The sequence below is a fragment of the Papio anubis genome, chromosome 8 (genome assembly GCF_008728515.1).
Source record: "Papio anubis isolate 15944 chromosome 8, Panubis1.0, whole genome shotgun sequence".
NCBI classification, from domain to species: Eukaryota; Metazoa; Chordata; class Mammalia; order Primates; family Cercopithecidae; genus Papio; species Papio anubis.
The window spans coordinates 140,088,640-140,102,598 of NC_044983.1; the positions used below are offsets into that span (position 1 = coordinate 140,088,640).

At 47.5% G+C, this 13,959-nt stretch overlaps 1 pseudogene; it reads right to left on the minus strand.

The window, feature by feature from the left end:
- Positions 1 to 1,408: 1,408 nt before the first annotated feature.
- LOC101006998 lies at positions 1,409 to 12,575 on the minus strand (annotated as a pseudogene).
- Positions 12,576 to 13,959: the final 1,384 nt, after the last annotated feature.

Consider the following 13,959-nt stretch of genomic DNA (forward strand, 5'->3'; position numbering starts at 1 on the left):
CCCAGTCTTGGATATGTCTTTATCAGCAGCGTGAGAACAGACTAATACAAATACCATTTGTGTTTTCTCTGAAGAAGTAAAATGAGAGATATGTAACAATAATTTGAATAGTAGAAATATAATGTGCAGAAGGATTACAATCAAAAAGAGAATCTGGGCTGTGTGTGTTGGCTCACACTTGTAATCCTAGCATTTTGAGAGGCCAAGGCAGGAGGAATGCTTGAGGAGTTTGAGACCAGCTTTGGCAACATAATAAGACTCTGTACACACACACGCACAAATTAGCTGGGCATGGTGGCACACACCTGTGGTCCCACCTACTGTGGGGGCTGAGATGGGAGGATCACTTGAGTCTGGGAGGTCAAGGCTGTAGCGAGCTGTGATTGTGCCATTGCACCCCAGCCTGAACAACAGAGTAACATCCTGTTTCTTTTTTAAAAAAGAGAGACAGAGACAGAATTTGTATGCCAAAATGGAAAAAAAAGAACTTATTCCATTAATGAGCCAACTAAAAACATCATGAAGAAACTTAAAATAGGCATGTGCCACCACACCCAGCTAATTTTTGTATTTTTAGTAGAGATGGGGTTTCACCATGTTGGCCAGGCTGGTCTCAAACTCCTGACCTCAGGTGATTCGCCCACCTCGGCCTCCCAAAGTGCTAGGATTATAGGCATGAGCCACCATGCCCGGCCTAGACACCATTTCTTATTTGACAATGGTTCCTATATAATTGTAATGTACCAAATTAGCCTAATATGTCTCTTTTGGCCTTTCAGGAGCCCTAATTTTTTTTTTTTTTTTTTTTTTTTGGAGATGGAGTCTTGCTCTGTCACCCAGGCTGGAGTGCAGTGGCATGATCTCGGCTCACTGCAACCTCCACCTCCCGGGTTCAAGCAATTCTCCTACCTCAGCCTCCTGAGTAGCTGGAACTACAGGTGCATGCTGCCACGCCCAGCTAATTTTTTGTATTTTAGTAGAGATGGTGTTTCACCGAGTTGCCTAGGCTAGACTTGAACTCATGAGCTCAGGCAATCCGCCCGCCTTGGCCTCCCAAAGTTCTAGGATTATAGGCGTGAGCCATTGCACCCGGCCTAATTGTTTTTTCAAAATTAATTAATTTTTTTTTTGTAGAGACAGGGTCTTGCTATATTTTAACTCAGGTTGATCTTGAACTCTGTGAGTGATCCTCCCACCTTGGCCTCCCAAAGTGCTGGGATTGCAGGCATGAGCCACTGTGCCTGGACACAATGTGGCAAGTTGTGTTTTTGTTTTTTTTTGAGACATGGTCTTGCTCTGTCACCCAGGCCACAGTGCAGTGGTACGATCTCAGCTCACTGCAACCTCTGTCTCCCAGGCTCAGGCGTGAGCCACCACGCTCGGCTGATTTTTTTGTTTGTTTGTTTTGTTTTGTAAACTCGAGGGATTATTATTTCTTGATTGGAGAAAGAGGAGACAGCATTTGGTGAGGAAGTCATACAGGGGGATGTCAGGGAGGGTGATCGATTGAAGGGTGGGAACTGGAACTGAGAACCCAGCAGGGACTTCTAGGAAGACTCAGCAGTCAGTGGTGAAGGTGGTTGAGAGCTGGATGCACCAGGAGCTGCAGGCCTTGCACAGGATGTGTCCATCCAGTGGGTAGCAGCCCTGACACTCGCCCTCAGAGGAGAGCAGTGGCCCACACTCCTCGCACTTGTAACAGCCAATGTGAAAACTTCGATCCAGAGCAACAATTCTCAGTCTCCTCCTGATCTGGCGCAGGCATTATGGCCCCACCGCACACTCAGCATCTTGGGGCAAACTTCCTGTGAAAGTCCTCAATGCAGTGGATCTGGCTGGTAGTGTCCACCGTGAAGGGGGTGCCGTCGAGGCCGCGGTGACACACCAGGCAGGTGAAGCAGCTGGGGTGGTAGTCCTTCCCCATAGCCCGCAGGATCCGGTCCAGGGTGGGCTGGGAGCAGGTGGCACATTTCTCCCGGGTGGCCACCTAGCAGCCCTGGCAACACGCCCTCTCTCCATGGCGTAGAAATGCTGGCCCCGAAGCTGGGCCCGGCATGTAGAACACACAAAACAGCCCACATGAAAGACGCAATCGAGGGCCACAACCCCAGCCCCATCCCCGACCACATCTCCGCAGCCACCACACTGGCCACAGTACTCCCCGCTGGGCGGGTGGTTCATGTCGTGCACCTGCTTCTTCGACAGCCTGACAAGCTCATCCTCCCGAGGTGGCTCAGGGACACCTGGGGCCGTGCTCGCGTCCTCTTCCTCCTCCTCCTCCTGCGGGGCCAGAGACCCCCGCAGCTTCCTCTTTGGCCCCTGGCCCTGGCTCTCTCTGGCTCCTATAGCCAGGCCCCCAGACTTCACCTTGGCCTGGGACAGAAAGTGGGGGCCCGGGAGGGGCCCAGAGGCCTGAGAGGTTCCCCGCCTGGGTGGGCCGCAGCCCCTCACTGACTGTGCCACCTTCGCTTGCACGGGGAAGGCCGGCCGGGGGGGGGCTGGCGGCAGCATAAGAGGCTGCAGTGGGGCCCCCATAGGGAGACGCGGGGAGCGCGAGGCTGGGTTCGGCTTCAGAGAGCCCGGGCGGGAGGCAGGAGGTGGCGGGGGCTCCTCTGCCTGTTGGTCTGGTCGCAGGGGCGCATGACCCCGACCCCCCTTCAGCTCGGCCAGCGTGCTGCTCAGCAAGTCTATCTCAGCGCCCAGGCTTCCGGGGCGAAGGCCCCCCCCTGTCTGCAGGGAGCCCCTGAGTGCGCTGGAGTACTCCATGGGACCCCACCCAGGCCGGCCCTGATTCTCAGGTCCCCCTGGGGCCTGGTAACACTGCTCAGATGGGAGAGGACAAAAAATGACCCTGGAGTGGGGCTGGAGTGCTGCTCCGTGGCCCGGTGGCGGCCCGGGATGCCTCGGGGGATCGCTGTCCCCTGAGGGGGTCTGGTGGGCTCTGGCTGCTTCAGGGGCAGTCAGGTGAGCCCTGACGGCCTGGAACAGGCAACTCCAGACAGCGGTCTTGAAGCCCAGGGCCTCTGGCCTTCAACCCCTCTTCGTCCTGTACCTCGTTTGGGACTCCAGAAAAGAAAACTTTTTCTGCCACGCCCGGCTAATTTTTGTATATTTTGCAGAGATGGGGTTTCACCATGTTGTCCAGGCTGGTGTTGAACTCCTGGATTCAAGTGATCTGCCCACTTGGCCTCTCAAAGTGTTGGGATTACAGGCATGAGCCACCGTGCCTGGCCGCCAGGGGCCCTAATTGTTATGTCCAAGTTAGTTCAGGTCAAAAAAACTTAATTTTAGAATGTGAAATGTGATTTTGGGAAGTATGTCGAATATCAAAGATTTAAAACACCTGATATTAAAATAAGAAAGGTTTAAAACAGTCGATCAACATAGGATGACAGTTCACTGTAAGATAATAGTCATTCATTTAGCCGAAGTGGTAATTCAAAGATTTCAGAAAGCAAAAACCTCCACACTTTGATAGACAGAAGAAAAACTAAATAAATTGAAATAATAAAAAATGATAGAGAGGAGACTCAGTTTTTGGAACAATTAAAAGACCTAAGAAAGACAGCATGGGACAGAATCTGTCTCTCCTCTCCTTTTTTTTTTGCAGTTTACTCAAAAGGTGAATAAAAATATTTTTCTGTTATTAATATTATTATACATGAAATTATTGTTCAAAAGAGAAAACCAAATTTTATTTTTGTATTAATCCATTATCAATACTAAAGCTAATTTTAATACAACCTTATAAACTAATCCATCCAGTCTCAGCTTTTGACTACACAAGATTTCCATAGCCCATTTATGACTTCTTACACATTTTTCTACTTTTTTCCCTTTCCCAACTTTTAGATCCATTTAGACTTATATGATTTTTCTTTCATTTTGAAACAACCTGTAAATAACCTCTAAACTAGAGAAAATTATTTTTTCTTTAGCAAAAACCACTGAGTGTGGTGGCTTATGCCTGTAATCCCAGTACTTTGGGAGGCCGAGGCAGGAGGACTGCTTGAGCCTAGGAGTTCAAGATGACACTGGGCAAGATGGTGAAACCTTGTCTCTATAAAAATAAAAAACTTAAAAATAAAGGTAGTTGGGTGTGGTGGCACACCCCTATAGTCCTAGCTGCATGGCAGGCTAAGGTAGGAGGATAACTTGAGCCCAGGAGTTTGAAGCTGCAGTGAGCTATGATCACACCATTTTACTCCAGCCTGGGTGACAGAGCCAGACTTTGTCTCCAGAAAACAAAACAAAAGGAAAAAAAAAAAAAAAAACGGTCAGGCGCGGTGGTTCATGCCTATAATCCCAGCACTTTGGGAGGCTGAGGCGGGCAGATCATGAGGTCAGGAGATCGAGACCATCCTGGCTAACACGATGAAACCCTGTCTCTACTTAAAAAAAAAATACAATACAAAAAAAAAAAAATTAGCCGGGTGTGGTGGTGCGCACTTGTAGTCCCAGCTACTCGGGAGGCTGATGCAGGAGAATGGCGTGAACCCAGGAGGTGGAGCTTGCAGTGAGCCAAGATGGCGCCACTGCACTCCAGCCTGGGCGACAGAGCAAGACTCCATCTCAAACTAAAATAAAAAAAAGGAAAAGAAAAAAACAAACCACATCCTGATGTTTTATTATTATTATTTTTTGAGACAGAGTCTCGCTCTGTCACCCAGGCTGGAGTGTAGTGGCATGACCTCTGCTCACTGCAACCTCTGCCACCTGGGTTCAAGCAATTCTCCTGCCTCAGCCTCCTGAGTAGCTGGGACTACAGGCGTGTGCCACCATGCCCAGATAATTTTTGTAGTTTTAGTAGAGACAGGGTTTTGCCCTGTTAGCCAGGCTGGTCTCAAACTCCTGACCTCAAGTATCTACCTGCCTCAGCCTCCCAAAGTGCTGGGCAAAATGTGACTTTATGATTTAAAATTACTGAAAATAATTTTGAAACTATGACACAAGTACCGTCCTAATGTCTTCCCCAGACATTCTGGGGAATACCCACATGGCACCCAGGGATGAGTATGAAGAGCATGGCCCATCTGGGTCCTGAATTTACATGTAGAGAGCTCATCACAGAGGACAGATGTGAAGATATGTCTGCATCTCCCAGCATAGTCAGGAGGCACAGCTGGGGCAGAGAGAACTCCACACGTCACCAGGCCTCACCATGGCCATTTGTTTAGAGCCCATAATTGAATGGGTCTAAGACCTAAGCTCACAGACAAGTTAAACAAGTATCAAAAATATCACAGAATCAACAGTTTTATGACCTTAAAACATCTAGCAGAGATATTCTAAACCTGTCTGACTAGTAGACCAAGGAGAACGTGTCTAAATTAATACTGACAATCCTGAAGACATTCCTATCTCACCAACAATTTAAAATCTAGTTTTATTTACCAAAGATTACTAAAGTCACATGAACTTGAAAAATATTTGGGCTTATTAACTTACGAGCACTTATTTATAAATCAATTTGGTACCATGTAGACACCACACACACACACAAATAAAATACAAAGATTTTATAGCTTTGATTTTAAAATTTTAGCAACGAAATAGGTAAAACTCACTAGTTTAAAACAACAGTTGGATTCAAACTTTGCAAATGAAACAAGTTAATCTGTCCCACATGACCAAAGACCTTACTGAGTTTTAGAGGAAAAAAGGATAACAAATTTACATCTCAAAGCACAGAGCAAGAATTTAAACTTTTTTTTCTTTTTTTTTTTTGAGACGGAGTCTTGCTCTGTTGCCCAGGCTGGAGTGCAATAGCGGGATCTTGGCTCACTGCAAACTCCACCTCCCGGGTTCAAGCAATTCTCCTGCCTCAACTTCCTGAGTAGCTGGGATTACAGGCGCCTACCACCAGGCCCAGCTAATTTTTGTATTTTTAGTAGAGATGGGGTTTCACCATGTTGGCCAGGCTGGTCTCGAACTCCTGACCTCAGGCGATCTGCCTGCCTTGTCCTCCCAAAGTGCTGGGATTACAGGGGTGAGCCACCGTGCCAAGCCAGGGAGGAACTTTTTGTTGTTGTTGGAGATGTCTCGGTCTGTCGCCCAGGCTGGAGTGCAGTGGCACGGTCTCAGCCCTCTGCAACCTCTGCCTCCTGGGTTCAAGCGATTCTCCTGCCTCAGACTCCCAAGTAGCTGGGGTTACAGGTACCTGCCACCACGCTTGGCTAATTTTTGTATTTTTAGTAGAGACAGGGTTTCACTATATTGGCCAAGCTGGTCTTGAACTCCTGACCTTGTGATCTGCCCGCCTTAGCCTCTCAAAGTGCTGGGATTACAGGCATGAGCCACTGCGCCTGGCCTAAGGTTTTTAAAAAGGAGTCTGAGTGTGTTATAGGACAGTAAAAAATGGATGCCATGGATGCCAAGGTAACACAAAATCACAGGAATTCACCATAGCATTTTATAAGGAAACTTTTTTTTTTTTTTTTTGAGATGGAGTCTCGCTCTGTCGTCCAGGCTGGAGTGTGGTGGCATGATCTCAGCTCACTGTAAGCTCTGCCTCCAGAGTTCACACCATTCTTCTGCCTCAGCCTCCCAAGTAGCTGGTATTACAGGAACCCGCCACAACACCTGGCTAATTTTTTGTATTTTTAGTAGAGATGGGGTTTCACCATGTTAGCCAGGATGGTCTCGATCTCCTGACCTCATGATCTGCCGCCTTGGCCTCCCAAAGTGCTAGGATTACAGGCGTGAGCCACCGCGCCCGGCAGGAAACTAATTTCATTTACATATGTAGCTTCAAATTGAGCCTCCACTTTCCAACTGGACCACCGAGCTCCGGGTGGAGCCCATTAACTAATAGGGCCAAGAAGGCACTTGCAGTTTCCCGGCTCTAATACATACATATATATGTGAAAAGCAGGTGCAACATTTAGATCTCCCAAAATCAAGGATTCCATTTTACACAGAATCCTGATTCCCCAAAAAGGGGGCAATGCCACGGGACGGGACACAGTGATGCTTCCACAGTGCACCTCCCAGCAAAGACATTCCCCTGAGGCTGAGTGGCCTGTCACCAATCAGCCCATCCCCCACAGGAGGCTATGTCTCAGTGGTGAGTGTTTCTATGGCTTCCAGGTGTCCAAACCATGTTTTTCTTATCTAAACACATAAAGAAATGAGTAGCTCCCTACAGTAATAACCACTCATGGCAAACACTGTCAGCCATCTCCAAAACTGCAGCCCTCACCAGGGACTTGTCAACCACTATATACCCAAAGGTCCTGTTCTCTCAGAGTACAAAATAATTCCTGGTATCCCCCAAGCTAGAGGGATCAGGAACTCAATGCCAAAGACAGCAGAACTTTACACTTGAGAGAAACCTTCTTACGACTCGGAACTCTACAAGGAACGCAGGAGACTCCCAAAAGGGGATGTGTGTTGCCTTTTTGTGTTCTTCAGGGGGTCTCAGGGCTGCTAAGTCTCTAGATTTCTGCATGTGGTATCAAAGATGGCAACGGGGAGAAGCAGAAGTGGAAGGAAATGGAAGAACAAGTCTTGGAGGAGCCAAATTAAGGAGCTCTTAAGCTTTCCAGAAGGCAAAAGTCATGCCATCAAACCAGAGGGGCCAAACATAATATAAAAAGGGTGGAGGGTGTTTTAGTTGACTGAAAATAACATCCCCAGAAACAGGGTCCAAAATAGAAAAAAGCTGAAAGGTCTTCCCCCCACTGCAAAATATATAAAAGCCTGAATATCTGCTTTTAATTAAGCTGACTTCTGACCACAGAGCGCCTTTAAAAAGATCTTTTCTCTAATGACAATTCCTCCTCAAGCCATTTTACATCAACTTCTGCTGCTAGCTGGGTTCTTCACCAAATGGGCAGCCCACAGAAGTGGCCATCACACTGCAATGTTGCTCGCCACCCTTCCTTACCACAGTGTGACAGATGGCTCTCCATTCCCAATCCCTCTAAAGCCGCCAGCATTTTCAGGGAGTCCCCACACTCACGAGGTTGTCCACAAGTGTCTAAAAAGTGAGCCGCAGCAACTGCACATGGAAGTGACTGCCACTCTGGGGCTTCCCCACCCATTCCTTGGTCTCTCAGCTGGGACTGCCAAATGTTCCATGGTGAGCAGGTCTATGCAAACCTACCCTCAAAAGCTGAGAGGCTGAAGAAAGAGGCTGACAAATCCAGTTCCTCAGAAAATAAACATTTAATAGGAATTTGCAAACAGAAGCGATGTTTCGATCCCCACACCTGTCCTCCAGAAAGTACTGTTTATAGAGCAAGCTTTTTTGGTAAAACATGTGCAGCTGTCACATCTCAGACTTTCTTGCAAAATTCATGACTGCTGGAGAAGTTAGGTAAGCATCTTTATGAGGGTTTATCTATGCTACAGGCATTGTGTAAAGACTTTGGTGCAGGAGTCAACCATTGGCCATTATGGCAATTTTGCTTGAAGACACCACCACTCTTGCCATGCCACAGGCTATTTTCCTACAGTGTAAAGCGTATACCTCTGGATACAATGTGTAATCCTTCCTCCTCGCTTACATTATTTTTCTGTCCATCTAAACTTGCTAAGGATTCTTTCATGTTCCTGCCAAAAATGGTCCTAGAGAGAGCTTAATAGACACTAAGGCTTGGCTTTGGAAGTGGTGTTAAGGGAATGTGTTAAGTGGTGGAATTATGTGTGACACATATTTTCCCTTTTTCAAATTTGCATTTTCTAGAATTACGTTGATTTTAAAATTAAAAAAATGTAAAGTGGGCAAGCCACATTTGAAATCTGGACCGCAACCCTCTCAGGGGCTTCTGTGCAGCATGTGATGTCACCACCTCAGTGCTGCAGTCCTTGGTGGGCCCCAGCCCCCGCATGAGGTGAGAAGGGATCACAGGACAGTTGAGGCAGCACCAGAGTGGGCAGGGGTGGGGGTGGGCACCAGTTCTCACTTGTTCACTGATGTAAGCCTGTTACAGGACCAACAGGTTTGTATGCTGGCTGTACAGTAAAGGCCAATGACACTGAGACAGCAGGGATGCAGCCGAGGGTTTAATTATTGCAGGGCACCAAGTGAGGAGATGGGAAGAGACCCTCAAATCCATCTGGGGTTTTTAAGGGGATCATGGAGGGTGAGGGGCTGGAAAACTGGGGTAGTTGATTGGCCAGGGCAGAGGGGATGACATCACCAGGATGTGGAAACTGCATTCTTTGGTGTGGGCAGCTCCTCGTGGGGTTCTTCAGACCAGCTCAGTCAGTAGTCGTATGGTATGCAGGACCTGAAGGCGTATCTCAAAGGGAAAACTTAGCATTTCATAATGTTCAAGTTGTCATCTATAGAGCAGTTGAAGGGAACTGTAATCTAGGGTCTACGTGACTCCAGGACACAGGCACACACGCCTACGTGGAAGCATGTCAGGGGGAAGGCTGACCGAATGATGAACGCTGAATGTGCTGCAAGCTTCGTTTACTTTCATTTCTCCCTTCTTCTTCCCTGACTAATTTGATAAAGTTTATAGGGGCAGTTTCAAGCCCTTTTACAAATACCATTCGGAGTCCTATGCAGCAGCTAGGGCAATGAGTGCGTGGCAGGGGCCACACGGCCGCTGGGGGGAGAAAGCGATGGACCTTTTACGGTGGAAGTTTGGGGGTCAGTACTGAGACTGCCAATCCCAGCAGACAGAATGAGTGTCTTTTCCCTCCACCCTCCCCTCCTTCTTTTTCGTTTCTCTTCTCCTCTCTCCAAATTCTGTTTTGCGATCGTGAAGGCCCAGTTTTTGGTAAGTAATTATATTAAGTACTTACCTAAATAATTAAGGGTCTTTTGAGAATAATTAGTCTACTAAGATTTTTTTTTTTTTAAAAAGAAAAGCCAGGCGCTCACGCCTGTAATCCCAGCACTTTGGGAGGCCGAGGTGGGTGGATCACGAGGTCAGATCAAGACCATCCTGGCTAACACAGTGAAACCCCGTCTCTACTAAAAATGCAAAAAAGTAGCCAGGTGTGGTGGCGGGTGCCTGTAATCTCATCTTCTCAGGATGTTGAGGCAGGAGAATGGCGTGAACCCGGGAGGCAGAGCTGGCAGTGAGCTGAGATTGTGCCATTGCACTCCAGCCTGGGTGACAGAGCGAGACTCCGTCTCAAAAAAAAAAAAAAAAAAAGGGCTTTTCTATCATCTTCCACATGCCCCAGCCCCCACTGAACAGAGGCGTCTCAGGCTCATGGAGTCAGTAAATATATGACCTAGGCTTTCTCCATCATATGGACTTGGTATTTGTTCCCTGAGAAACACATTTCTGACGACATCACCAAGGTCAAAAGAAAGAAACAAATTGTGGTTGACAGAAATTTCAAGACTCTTTCTCTTTGGAAACATGACGATGTAATGAAATTAAAATTCCCTAGGCTTCGGATGAAGTACCCCAAACACGTCAGGTCTGGCTAGACGCTGGGCAGCACCAGGGACCAGGAGGAGCTGGTCATTTACTTGTCCTAGGCAGCTCCTTCCTGTGGCCCCTGCACAGTCCACTGCATCCATCAGTGTGGCCTACCCTGTGCCTCAGCTGCAGTGGGTCTCCTGGTGGCCGTCTCCCAATGGCACTGAGATGAGGGGAAGGGCGGACTTGCAGGAACAAATGGAGTCAGAAGGGAGCAAACACAGTCAGGAATGCACAGTCTTCTCCACACAGCAGTGATCATATTCAGATGCAAGTCAGGTCATCCTCCTCTGCTCAGAACCCTCCAGGATCTCCCCTTCTCACACAGAGTAAAAGCCAAAGTCTTGGTCATGGTCACAGACCTTCATGACACACCCCAGCACCTCTCTCCCTTGCTCACTCTCCTCCTAGCCATGCTGCCCTGCAACACTCCAGGTCTCAGGCCTGGTGTCCCATTAACTATTCTCTCTGCCTGATACATGAATATCCTTTTATTTTCATTTGACACTCTCTCATGTGCTTTGAGTCACTGCTCAAATGTCATCTCAGTGAGACCTTCCCCATTTAAAACCAAACCCCTCCTGGACCCCACATGGGCCCCAATCCCTCCCTGTTTTCATGCTGCTTTCCAGCAATCATCACCCCACACAGACCTTGATCCCCCCAGCTTTTGTGCTGTTTTCCAGCAATCGTCACCATTAGGTCATTTTCTCTTCCCACTGGCACGTAAACTCCACAAGGCAGGCACTTATGCCTCTCTTGTTCCTGTTGTATCCTTGCACCTTGGCACCTCATGCCTGGCAGATAGAAAGCATTCAACAAGTATTTACTGGAACAACGAGTAACCAAATCCAGGCTAGAAAGGGAGAAACATGAGGCCAGAGAGGAGCCTGACTGAGGAGGCACATGTCAGCAGATTGGCCAGCACGATGTTGGAAGACTGGGCAGGCGAGTTAGGAAGGTAACAGGGCCATGCTGCTGTTGAAATTCTGGGTGTTGCCTTGGGAAAAAGCGCTGTGGTGGAGGTGATGGTGAGACCTGGGGTCGGGGGAGTCTGCGCAGTCAACACCCTGTGGGTGGGGTGCCGGCCTCTGAGGTGAGCACAGGCTGAAGCCTGTGGGACTGACCTTCCCATCCTCAAGTCGACACTTCCACACTTTCTTCGCTCTTCAAATTTCTCACAACCTCTCCCTCCTCATTTGCAATTGAGGTCTTTACCTCCTGCATCCTTGAAACCATCCCACCAAACCTACAAACTGAGTACATTTGCCCCATTTTTCTCCTTTCTTCTTGGAAATGCAGGAGGTATCTGTCTATCCAAGACTAACCCCTTGACCTCTAGGGGATCTTTGTTCCTTCTCCCTCCCTCTCAGCTCCACCAGTCCCCACCTTTGCTCTCCTTGACTGTGCAGACCTTCCAGTCACCCTCACACATCACCCAGCCTCTGTCCCTCCGTCACCCTCACACGCCACCCAGCCTCTGTCCCTGTCACACCGAGATGGGCCCTGGCAGGACCACCAGCCCTTTCCCTGAAGCCAAGTCTCAACTTCCTCCTCCTCAATGTCTGATGCGATGGCTCCTCCCCTGGTCAGCTCTGTCTCTTCCCTTCAGGCGCCTTTGTTGCTTCTCTTATCCACCAGAATGTTCAAAGCTGGGGAATCTTAGGCCTCTGTCCCAAGTCCTCTAATGATCTTCCCAGGGTAATTCATGCTTTCCCAAAGACGCGTATCTCATTTAAGAAAAATGCTAATGACTCCGAAATTCACATTTCCATCCCAAATCTGTCTTTAAGCTCCAGATTAACAGTGAACTGAGATCTCAACTTCTCTTGTATCTCACAGACACCTCAAGCTTAACATGCCCAAAAGAGAAATCTTGATTTCCACCCACTGGCACTGGCCTACGGGCCGAGACCCACACCCTGCCGTCCTAGAGGTGACTGAACTGGGTTACCCGCCTGAGGCTGGCCCTGTCAGACTTTCTCCTACAGACCATGAACTGAGGACACAGCAACTTTCACAGACTGGTTCTGTCCCCAGACGTGTGAGGACAAGTGAACTGGAGAGCAGACTGTGGAGCAGCCATTTCCTTGCCACATCTAAGGAGAAAAGAATGAAACGGACGCGGAGGAACAAAGAGCTTGCAGCTGTTCCTGACAGCACTCACCTCCTGTTCCCCATGACAAGAAATGCCCTTCTAACTTATGCTAGTCCAGTGGATGTCTTTATTTGCTACCAAACAAACATGAAGACACCTGCTACTTACATGTGTCTTTTTCTGGGTGAACTGAGATAATGTGGACTAGTTCCCAAATGCTTCCTGTCTGGATTTTGACTGGGGATGCACTGAATTCGCAGAGCGATTTAGGAAAATTTTCATCTTCATGATATTGAGTCTATGGACAAACAAGATAGACTTCAGTATTTATTCATGTCGCTCTTTTCCTAATGTCCCTCTGAAGAATTTCATAGTTTAAAAAGGGAGCTCACTTACCTATAAAAAAAGAAAATCAACAAGGATGAGGGAAACCACTAATACGGAACACAACAGAAACAAATACAATGAATTGTTACATGTGAATAACATCGCCACCATGAAAGAGAAAAAAACCAAGACAAAACAAAGACTCAAGTATCTTTTTTATGAAGTATTTTGACTACAGAGCCTCAAATCAAAGTGCAAAAGCCAGCAGACAGATATTGGACCATCAACAGGTTGTTGTTACACAGTGGTTATGGATTAACAATTCAAAAATTACTTTTAGTATATTCCAAGATTGAGAAAATCTATTGTGTAAAAATACTGAGGATAATAGGGATCATATTTTTGTTTTAAAAATTTTTGTTTTAAAAAAAGTATGGAGAGAAGGAAGGCTAGACTGAACCCTGTGGTACTGGACTGGAATTCGTGGCACTGGAATAAATTCATGGTTTTAAATACATTGATGGCTATTTAAATTGATACAAGATGGTGTGTTTACATAGAAACACATACATTTATTTCCTAGCTCTCTGCTGAGAAGCCCCAGAAGCAGTGACACCCTCATGACAGTGAGCACACCTAACACCCAGATCTTGTTTTCTAAAAACTATTCTCCACAGAAAAGTACCAGGCTCCTGGGAAAAGAACTTATTCCACAGCTGGGCCTTTACCGTGGGGAAGCCTGGCAGTCACAGTCTTAACCAAGTGATAAAGATCACATCACGTGAAAGGGACCACAAAACCGATCATGGACCTCCTGATATGACACACCAAGGACACATCTCTTCCGTGGTTCCCGGCAAAATCATCAGGAAACACTGGACAAACCCAAGGTAAAGAACAGTCTACAGAGTAACTGCCTCATGCTCTTCAAAGATGGCAACATTTATCTTTGAAAGACAAGAGACTGGCCGGGTGCGGTAGCTCATGCCTGTAGTCCCAGCAATTTGGGAGGCTGAGGCGGGAGGACCACTTAAGGTCAAGAGTTTGAGACCAGCCTGGACAACTTGGTGAAACCTCGTCTCTACTGAAAATTACAAAAAAAAAAAAAAAAAAAAAAAAAAAAATTAGCGGGTGCCTGTA